This window comes from Brachyhypopomus gauderio, chromosome 18 (genome assembly GCF_052324685.1).
Source record: "Brachyhypopomus gauderio isolate BG-103 chromosome 18, BGAUD_0.2, whole genome shotgun sequence".
NCBI lineage: Eukaryota > Metazoa > Chordata > Actinopteri > Gymnotiformes > Hypopomidae > Brachyhypopomus > Brachyhypopomus gauderio.
Genome location: NC_135228.1, coordinates 4,037,611 through 4,048,607, shown reverse-complemented (window position 1 = coordinate 4,048,607; position 10,997 = coordinate 4,037,611). Strand labels below are relative to the sequence as shown.

Below are 10,997 nucleotides of genomic sequence, written 5' to 3'. Positions count from 1 at the left end.
ACAGATGTAAGTTTATGGTAGGTGAGAAGTGTTTTGGAGGAAGGAGGCAGAGTGCTAGGAGAGAGACATGAAGTGATAAACAGATGGTCAGATACCCCAGTGTCATGACCCACCACATTGGTAATAGTTCCAGGAGTGGAACAGATTAAATCCAAAATGTGACCATGTTTATGGGTAGGAAAATCAACAAGCTGATGCAACTCAAAACAGCTTAACACTAGGAGTCCCAGCATTTTCATTCCACACTTTTTGTACCTGGCCTCCACCAGGGGGCAGTTCTGGGGACATTTGCATTCCATTAGGCCACCCTTTGTTATGTACATGCAACCACTTAGGGGGGGGTGATGGTGTCAGTTCATTGTTCTGCTGGATGTGTTCACTGACTCAGATAGAGAAGGAAAAAACTCTGGCCTCCCCTTGGGGAGATTGTCTGTGTGGGTACATATATGAGTAAATTTATGTTGGGATGAAGGTGTGTGGGTGTATATGTGTTTGGGTGAATATAGATGTCCAATGTAGCAGCAGTTGGTGAACCTTTGCAGTGGTCATTTGAGCTGTGTTTTTTTTCTGCCCTTCCCTTTTTATAATAAATAATAATAATAATAGTCTTTATTTGTATAGCAACTTTCATACATACATGCAACTCAAAGTGCTAAAAACTACTGAAAATAAGGTAAAAAAATTACTTGTCTCTCCCCTCATTTCTATCCTGTCCTGTATGGTGGAGACTGGGGAACAGGCTGAACTACTCTCTGCAGTGGGGGTGGTGGGGCACCACATTTTAGGCTGTTATAGTTGGTGATTGTGTAAGGCACCTCTTCCTGTACTCTTTACTGTATTTTAGACATTGAGGGCTTTTGAGGGGACGGTGTGGATGAACACTGACCAGTGGCTGACCATGAACACTGAACACTGACCCTGTTTTCTCTCCTCCTCTTTTCGCTGTATGGCCCACCTAACCCCACTTATTTTTATTACTATTGTACTGTATTTTACAGAATTGTTTTCTTTTGATTCTTACATAAAAATAAAGTTGTCCTCCAAAAATGAGGGGGGGGGGGCGCAAAAAAAAAAGTGTAGTGACGCTGAAATCTCTTCTGGTAAGATTGTTGTGTTTTTGGAAGAGACACACTGTAAAAAGTACCATCTTGATAAGTTAAAATTGCTCAAGATTATTATTCTATTTCAAGTAGCTGAGGGTTTTTTGTATAAATTTGTGTAAAATTATCTACCTATTGGCAGTTTTTCAAAAGACAAAAACTACTGAAAATAAGGTTAAAAAATCTGTGCCATTTTGAATAATCAATATGCCACTTATATGCCACTATTATTCAAATATTATGTTTCTGACTTCTTCTGACTTTGTGACTTCTTGCAAGAGAGCTTGCAGTCTCTTGTGGCAGGCAGCCAAAGGTGTGTATTGAAGCAGCAACCACCCAAACCAGAGACGCGCCTCATTTACATAACACTGGAGGTAAGAAGGGCTCATCACACCTCCCAACCACTGCCTTTTGGAAATGCTGTGGGACCTGGCAGGGATGACTGCCTTTTGGCAAAGGCTGAGGCACCCCAGTGTTAACAGTGATGAGAAGTCAAGAGAACCAGATGAGACAGAGTCAACATGGATGTTGAAGTCTCCAAGGGTAACCAGAAAATTTGATAGAGGACAGAGTAGAATGGACTTCACCAAGTTCTTGCAAGAAGTCAGAGACCGAGCTGTTAGGGGGGCGGTAAAGTAACAAAAATACAGATGAGTTGTAACCAGATGTTTTAACTGCCATGCATTCACAGTGAACTGTTTTCTGAATCGTAATTTCACTGAGAGTATATTTGTTATTAAATATGACAGCTAAACCTCCGCCACGACCACGCAGTCTGGGGGCAGAGAGATGTTTAAACCCAGGCGGGGCAGCAGCATTTAAATAGTAGTATTCATGCTGTAACTGCCAGGTTTCAGTCAGCAGAAGGAAGTCGAGACGATGCTGACCGATAAGGTCGTTGATTAGAGCAGCTTTGTCAGTCATGGAACGACAGTTGAACAGACCCAGGTTGAGCAGGCAAGGATGATCAGATGAAGGGCGGAGAGTAGTAGGAAAAACCCGGGACCGCGGGACCTCTCTCAGGGCCTAGAAGTCTACCTAACCCAAGTGGATCTCAGCAGCGTCCGAAAAAAGCCCCATGCTGGGCGATGTCTTCCCTTTCATACTCTTTCTCTCTAAGTTTTGGTGACTCCCCCACCCTCGCTGCTCTCCATCTAAACCCACCTTCTCCTCTCTAATTTCCTGCCTGCTTATCTAAACACTGCTTACCTTTCATCTTACACTGAGTGAGCTCATCCTGTTCCTATCAAGGCCACTGTGGCCTCTTCACTTCTGCTCTTCCACAGTCTTCCAGGAAAACGTTAAGTTTCGCTTCACCTTTAAGTTTCCTACATCTCCCACTGAGTTTTAATAGCAAGCAGTGTTGTGGGACACAAAGAATGGATTAAATTATACTGTATAATATTGAAATGACCCTTCTGGTTGTTGATAAGGGGGTCACAAAACTGTCCATAGATGTGGTATTGGGGAGATTAGGAAACATGGGATTTACACTGCGAGCAAAACTGCGAATCTGAAGGTATCCAGTTCACTGGCGAAGTGTGCTTAAATATGAACCCTTTATCCACACTGTATAATAACTACATTAAGCATTGTGGTTCATATTTAAGCACACTTCACCAGCGTGAGCTTTTTAAAATTGCAGTGAACTGGATGGAGAGAAAACACTGATGTGTGGAAGAAATATGAGTATTTGCAATATCTACAGACCATTTAGCAATTAATTATAACCTTTGCATAAACTTTAATGGTAAAACTCAGTTTACATGCTACTGTGAAACAGAACCCCTGCGTTCCGCCATGTTTGAAAACGCTGGGAAGCTGGTGGGGTGGGCGTGACTTGGTCCCAGAGGCGGTTTCAGAGCTCTGTGTCAGTCCGGAATCAGTGACCAATGGAGATTGCAGAGGAACGCCTTCATCTAAAACCCTCCCACATGCGAAATGTGTTCCAAAAGTCAGAAGCAAAAAACGAAGCAGAAGCAAAGAGAGATTCCAGAAGCAAAAGACCTTACTGGGAAAATCCACAAAAACAATGGAACAAAAAACGAAAATAAGTTTTAAGTAACCAATTATATTTTAAAAATATACTTTTTGATATAATTTTTCTGTTTTGCATTCACAACATACACCTTCTGCTCTTGATGCTAAGAATTTTGCCTGCAGATTTACTTTTGCTTCTGTGGAACTATTGACACAAAAATCACGTCATAGTTTTCAAGATAAAGTGGTGTCTGAACTGGTTCCATATTCTAAGTGTTGACTTAACAATGATATTATCCAAATTAACTGTAGAAAAGGAACTTAAGGGGAAATGAATAAGGGAAGTTAATGAGGCAGGTCTAGAGGTGGAAGCCTCCAGATTTATCCACGACGGTATTGTAAGATTCTGAGGTTGGCTGCCCAGTAATAGAATTTAAAATTGGGCATAAAAAATTAACTCATAAAAAATGAAATAATCCTTGCAGATCTTAAAGGTGCTCGATTTGTGCTGCAGAACAGGAACCTGCTGTAAACCAGTTTTTAACTGAGTCAGGCCAGTTTGTGTGGCATATTCTTATGTTGCTTAAAATTTTCCTGTATAAATAAAGAAAGAAAGAAAGAAAGAAAGAAAGAAAGATTTATGGTGGAAGAGCGATCTAGTGAGGGATTGAGGTAAAATCCCCTCCGAGTATGAGGAAGTGTGTAGAAAAATCAGGTAATTTGGAAAACAACATCCGGAAAAAATTCTCATTGTCCCAGTTAGGACAATAAATGTTGGCAAGAACTACAGGAGTGCCATGAAGTTGTCCAGTGACAAATATATATATATATCTCCCATTAGGATCTGTAAGAACATTGGAACAAATTAAATGAACTTTTATGTGAATTAAAATTGCAACACCCCTAGATTTACTCTGTAATGAGAAAATAGGATTTGGTTCATAACATTGGTGTCCAAATAAGGTCCGCAAACCTAACAAGCCCAGTAAGGCACCTTCTAGAGAACATTCTGCATCTATACAAGAGTGTTTATTTCTTAAAACAAATGCGGTAGGACGAGAAGCCTCCAACCCCTCCTGAAGTCCCACTAGTTGTATATTATTCCTTCTGGATCTTCCTTCCAGATCTTCACACTTATCCATCAGCAGGCTCACCTGGCCCTTCAGCGTGTTCACGGCTGATTCCAACCCGTCAGCTGATCGCTATGCTCCGTGCACGCATTTTCCAATTGGTCTGATGGTCTGATCGTGGGCACTGGCTTTCTGTAACAGAGGTTCTAAAGCATTCCTAATCTCCTTTTGGACTGAAGACATTTCTCCTCTGAGTTCTGTTGCCAGCGAGTCAATTTTCCCGCATATGTCTCTTTTATTGAGTTTAGCATACTCTGTAATAGTTCGACATTGGTGCCGCTAATGGTGTTAGCCCCGGCCTCCGGTAGCGCCGTCAAATCAGTTGAGCGCAAGGCTTTACTTACTCTCCTTTCCAAGAAAAACATGTTCAACACTGAAAATACCTAACGTGGACCCTGCATGGCCAGCTCATCTGTATAGCACTTTTGACACAGCTCCAAGAAGCAATTCAAAAGTTACAACCCGTGAATTTATGCCACTTTCTTTATAGTCCGAAGGTAGTTATTCCTATGCTGAATAGGAATTCTTTGGTTTGAATCGTGATTAGCACAAAACGTTCAAACTGAAATAAATCTTCGAACTAAAGAATAAACAATGTATTTGTAGTAGGCAAACCAACCCGGTCTCATTCCCCATGCGTATGAAATCGTACGCAAAACTATGCACTGAAATGCATACTAATCGGTATGCAGCGACCTGCGTACAAATGTTACGCCGCTATAAAATACATGTAAATACTCGCCGATTCCCGACAAAAATATAGTAGGTGTCCAAAATGATCGTAGTATCTACTCTGTACAGTAGCCTATATTAAAGCAAATGCTAAAAAAGATTAGACATTTGACGTTTTGCGAGTTGAAAGAGAGAGAGAGAGAGAGAGAGAGAGAGAGAGAGAGAGAGAGAGAGAGAGAGAGAGAGAGAGAGACGCACTTTTTGAGCATAATGCCTAGTGGGATTAGGTCAGAATTCTTCACTAAAAAGACCAACATAATCGCTTTATTAATTTTTTTAATGTATTTAAATTTTTTCTTATTTTCTATTAGTGCTTTTTATGTTTAGGTTTGTTCTTAAACTGCTGGAAACAATTGTTAAAATTGGCCGTGCCAATAAAGCAAACTTTCAGTGAATTGAGAGAGAGAGAGAGAGAGATATGTTTCATAGTTTAAGGATTGTCTTTGGTTACTTTTCTCTGTGTAGAGACAAAGGTAATTTTCACCTAAACGTATTCATCATTCTTTTATTCTCTGTTTCTGATTCTTCTCGGGTTCTGATATGCCTAAATGAACTGATTAGTATCCAAGCTTAAATAATGATGGATTAACACTAGGACTACCACCATTTTAATTCCAAACTTTTCTACCTGGCCTCCACCAGGGGGCAGTTCTGGGGACATTTGCATCTCATTAGGCCACCCTTTGTTATGCACATGCAGCCATTATAGGTAGACGGGGAGAGGGTGGAGGGGGGGGGGTGATGGTGTGAACCATCAGTTCATTGTTCTGCTGGATGTGTTCACTGACTCAGATAGAGAAGAAAAAACTCTGGCCTCCCCTTGGGGAGATTGAGGGAGATTGTCTTTGTGTTTGGATGAATATGGATGTCCAATGTAGCAGCAGTTGGTGACCCATTGCAGTGGACATTTGAGCTGTGATTTTTCTGCCCTTCCCTTTTTATAAATAAATAATCTTTATTTCTATAGCACCTTTCATACATACATGCATGTGCTAAAAACTACTGAAAATAAGGTTTGTGGGTGTATATGTGTGTGAGGGTGTGTGTGTGTGTGTGTGTGTATATGTGTTTGGGTGAATATAGATGTCCAATGTAGCAGCAGTTGGTGAACCATTGCAGTGGTCATTTGAGCTGTGTTTTTTTCTGCCCTTCCCTTTTTATAATAAAAAAAATAATAATAATCTTTATTTCTATAGCACCTTTCATACATTCATGCAACTCAAAGTGCTAAAAACTACTGAAAATAAGGTTAAAAAATTACTTTTCTCTCCCCCTCATTTCTATCCTGTCCTGTATAGATAGATAAGCAACTTAGATGAGCAACCATAGATCACCATAGATGAGCAACTTTTTCTTCAGTATATAGCCACAAAACCAGACAAGTTTGGGATAAAGTTCTGGGTGGCATGTGACCTGAAAACCAAGTACGTATCCAACATCATCCCATACCTTGGTAAAGACTCCAGTCGTCCCACATGGGAAAGACTGTCAGAAAATGTGGTGATGAAGCTCATGGAACCATTTATGGACAAAGGAAGAACTGTTACCACAAACAATTTTTTCACCTCACTGTCACTAGCAAAACGATTGCTGGGCCGGAAGACCACCCTCCTTGGCACAGTAAACAGGATTCGTCGTGAGCTTCCAGACTCTGCCAAAAAGACTTTGGTCCGTGAGGAATTCAGCACACAGATGTTTTCAACCTCTGGTGCCACACTGACCGTTTACGCACCCAAACGTAGAAAGACTGTCTGCATCCTCAGTACCATGCACAGTACGGTGGAGACTGGGAACACACAAAAAAAAAGCCAAACACAATCACTGACTACAACTCCCTAAAATGTGGTGTGGATATAATGGACCAGATGTACGAAAGTACAGTGTACGTTGCGGAACACGGCGTTGGCCAGTCGCTGTGTTTTATAATATGATTGACATTGCAGCACTGAATGCCTATGTGCTTTTTCAAGCATGCACTGGGGTAAAGGAGAGATGGTCTGAGTTTTTGGTCAATCTTACAGAAGTGCTTGCACAGGCTCATGTGGCAGCCAAGGAGGTGGCCAAGGAAAAGCCTCAGCAGCAGCAACCACCCACACCTGACACAGGGAAAAGGGCATGGTGCCAGGTCAAGTGTTGTTGCAAAAGTAACCGTGCCACTAATCGTTGTGTGTCTTGTGATAGGTTCACATGTGGCAAGTGCAGAAAGGAGATGATGTGGCAGTGCCAGGTGTGTGCAGAATATTCATAGGTGTATTTATATATACACCTATATACTAATAAAGCTAACTTGAATATAAATTTCTGGCAATGTTGACTTTTTTTGGGGGTGGGGGGTGGCTTCACCAATTCACCTTCACCTTGTTCCAGAGGACCATTTCTTCTGGACCTGCATATTCCCACCTCCACCCCTCCCCATACAAACACACAAACAGTACTCCTACATTTAGAATCAATGTAATGGCCTCATTTTCATACCACTGGTATGGCTGAACAGGCTACTCTCTGTGTGGTGATGGTGGTGGTACAGAATTGTTTTCTGATCCTTACATAAAAATAAAGTTGTCCTCCAAAGAAGGTCTGGGGGGTGGAGGTAGGCCAAAAAAAGAGAGTAGGGAGAGAAAAGTAAATTTACTATTTTTGTTAGCCAGTTATGGCTGTTGTGTTTTTGAAAGAGACACACTGCAAAAAGTACCATCTTGATAAGTTAAAATTGCTCAAGAATATTATTCTATTTCAAGTAGCTGAGGGTTTTTTGTATAAATTTATGTAAAAATATCTTTACCTATACCTATTGACAGTTTTAAGGGCACTACATTTCATACAGCCTGAAGTGAAAGTGAGCGCCTCCCAGCTGTCGGACTGTGTGCACTTCCGCCCGAGCCACTGGACACAGAATCACCGCGCGCTTTCTCTCCACACAGTGTCTAAGCAGTCCGGTGCTTAAACTTGCTTAGTGAACTTGCTTAGATTAGCTAGCATGCCTTTAATTAACTTGAGATTTGATTAGTGTCACAATTTCTATAAAGTTATGTTGCCCTCAAAATAAGTGCACCATGTAGAAGTTTTCTTTTGATGTGCTAAGAATGTGTGTCTGTGTTTAACAGGTCAAAATGTTCTTTGCTAGCTTGCGTTAGAGCTGGCCTAATTATGTGCCTCTAATAATACACAGGTCTAGACTAACATTACTCAAACTGTATGTCTATTATTGAATGATATAGAAATTACATTTCAGCTAGAGCTGATTGATATGTGAATTGTGAAAACACGAGTTAAGATTTTTTTCATGATACGTGGCAGTATTTAATAAATATGTTAAAATATTATCAGAATATAAAACCACAATGATATTTTTTAACATTTCACACACTGTACACTACCAAATCTAGTTGGAGTGGCCTAATTGTACTCTCTTTTTAGGCAAATGTGAAAGACATCAGTTTTATTACTAACAGTAGCTGCAATATGCTCAGAAAATTTATATGTTAACATTAAATATTTTGACATCTTTTTTTTTTTTCACAGACCTTTCAGATCCATCCTCACATCCATCTATCTCACTATCCTTTATAGCAACCCAACGGCACTTTTAAGAACCACTCGTCTGTCTGTCTATCTATCCATCCATCCATCATCTATCTGTCTGTCTTCAGTGTCTGTGTGTATCTGTTGTCTCTGTATATCTATCCATCCATCCATTCATCCATCCATCTATCTGTCTGGTATGTGTACTAATTTTTATTTTACAATGATAGGCAAAGAAAGGAAGGTCGGCAAAATCCGTATCTGGTGGTGTTAGGGGAGACAGAGGGATAATTCAGTACAAATTATTCCAAAATATCCCCCAAAGACTCATAACTCGACTACACGTAATAAATGTTCTTTTTGGTCTCCAAATTTGAATTGTACAGCTCTTCTGATAGTTGAATAATTTTTTTTTTCACATACAGTCATGTGTAACTTTGTGTTCCGTGTACCAGTAAGTTTGTATGTGTGTAACATGTATTGGATATACCACAGAATTTGCAGTGTTCTTGAAATCAAAAGCTTAGCTAGTTTCCATCAGAATATACAGTCTGCACTGACTGTGACTTATAGTTGCACTGACAACATGATTAAGTATTTTGACTGCCTTGTTCATAGGAATTACTATGGAGTTGGCCACTCTTCAGAGATGACTTTCCACAAGATTTTGGAATGTGACTGTGGGAATTTGTGGACATTCATTCAACACAGCATTTGTGGTATCGGGCACTGATATTGGACAAGAAGGTCTGACTCACAATTTAGATTCCAGTTGATCTCAAAGGTTTTCAATTGGGTTCAGGGCTCTGTGCAGACCACAGTTGTTAAACCATGCCTTTATGGAGCTGGCTTTGTGCACAGTCATGGAACAGGGGAAGGTCTTCCTGAAACTTTTACTACAAAGTTGGAATCATATAATGGTGTGAAATGTCTTTGTATACTGTAAAATGACCTTCACTGGAACTAAGGGGCCAAGCTCCAGCTTTAGCCTAACATCCTTATGAGTAATGTAACAAACCATGGTCAATATATATAAATACACACACACACACACACACACACAAACACACACACACACACACACACACACAGTATCTGGCAAATGTCCTGTCGCTTAGCCAAGTTGTAGGAACAACAACAAATAACTTGACTTGTAGTTGATCAATTGAAATCAGAAATAGATTATATGAAAGGCAAAGCCCTCTAGATTATGCTTATTATACCAAAAGAAGTTTTGTACCATTAATTGAGTTTTATCATTAATTAGGTCTTGTATACAAAAACTTGTATACAGTTGCGGAGTACTGATGTTTTTATTTTTTGAATGAAGACGGAGTACTCGCACAGGTGAATAACTCCATAGGGTGTGTGCAGTGTATGTGTGCGGTTGTCGTAGTCAGGACGGTCCGAGTTCATGCCGGGTAGACAGATGGCTGGAGGTACAAGAGGGCTAGGCTGGAGACGAGGTCTGGAACGAGAGCAGAGGTCAAAACACAGGAGAGCAATCAGGGGGAGATAACGCTTGGTAGATGGCATGCCAACAATACTTCGCAACCCGGAAGATAGAGGAGGAAGCTTAAATAGTACGAAAGGGGAGGGGCGATGAGCAGCAGGTGAAACGCATCATACGGCGATCATGTGCTGTTGCTGACAGTGCTGTTGTTCTGAAATCATTCAGCACAATTGGGCATCCTCTTTAAAGTGTGGGGACCCTTCCCAGATGCAGACTTAGATTACAAACTTACTGAATTGGTTCTCCCAGCTCATCAGCACAGGCCTTTAGAGGTTTTGACAAACTTTATCCGGACCTGCTGACTTTCTGGTGCAACTCTCCTCAGTTCTCTTTTGACCTGTTCTGCAGTGATGGTAGGTGGAATGGGGGCTGAACGGACTGTATTAACACCCTGAAAGAGGTGTGGCAGGGGGTGAGGGGTCAGTGGCTGAATGGACTGCAGGTGTTGGGTTAATGGCTGGATACCTGGCTGTATGGACTGAGGTCGTTGGATCAGTAGTCCAGCTGGGGGAGGATGCAGGCCATGATGTCAATGGCCTTATGGACTAAGGTCGGTGGAGCAGTAGACGAGCTTGGGGAGGGTGTGGGTGTGATGTCCGGACAACCACTGGCAGTCAGACGTGGAACAGGACCGTCAAAACGATTGTAGATTATTTCTGAAAGGTCTTTTCTTCAGGAGGACCTTGACATCAATGGTTATGCAGAGTTTGTTGTTGGCATGTCCATGCAGAAGTTTATGTAGTCCATTACATATTGTGTGATCCCTTAAACATGATTCTTGAGACACACTCCAGTCAGTGTAGGCAAAGCATTCCTGTAAAGCCTCATTTGCCTCTGGAGACCATTTCCTGAAGATGCGTGCGGGTTTAGGATGTCTTTTAACAAGGGGTTTGCATTGTGGTTGTTAGTAGATGAGGTTGTGATGCCCTAGAGGGGGCAGTGGTGTGGCAGTATATGCATACTTGACATTTGAATAGAGAAGATAGATTGTGATACATGTATGACTGGACATGTACCAGT

General features: G+C 41.2%; 1 protein-coding gene across 1 annotated transcript in view; it reads left to right on the top strand.

Moving 5' to 3' along the window:
* Window positions 1-10,288: 10,288 nt before the first annotated feature.
* LOC143482203 (NACHT, LRR and PYD domains-containing protein 12-like) overlaps window positions 10,289-10,997 on the top strand; it is a 46,612-nt gene continuing 45,903 nt past the window's right edge. Inside the window, exon 1 of the mRNA XM_076980498.1 lies at window positions 10,289-10,330. The gene's annotated coding sequence lies outside the window, so the exon portion shown is untranslated. The remainder of the gene's footprint in view (window positions 10,331-10,997) is intronic.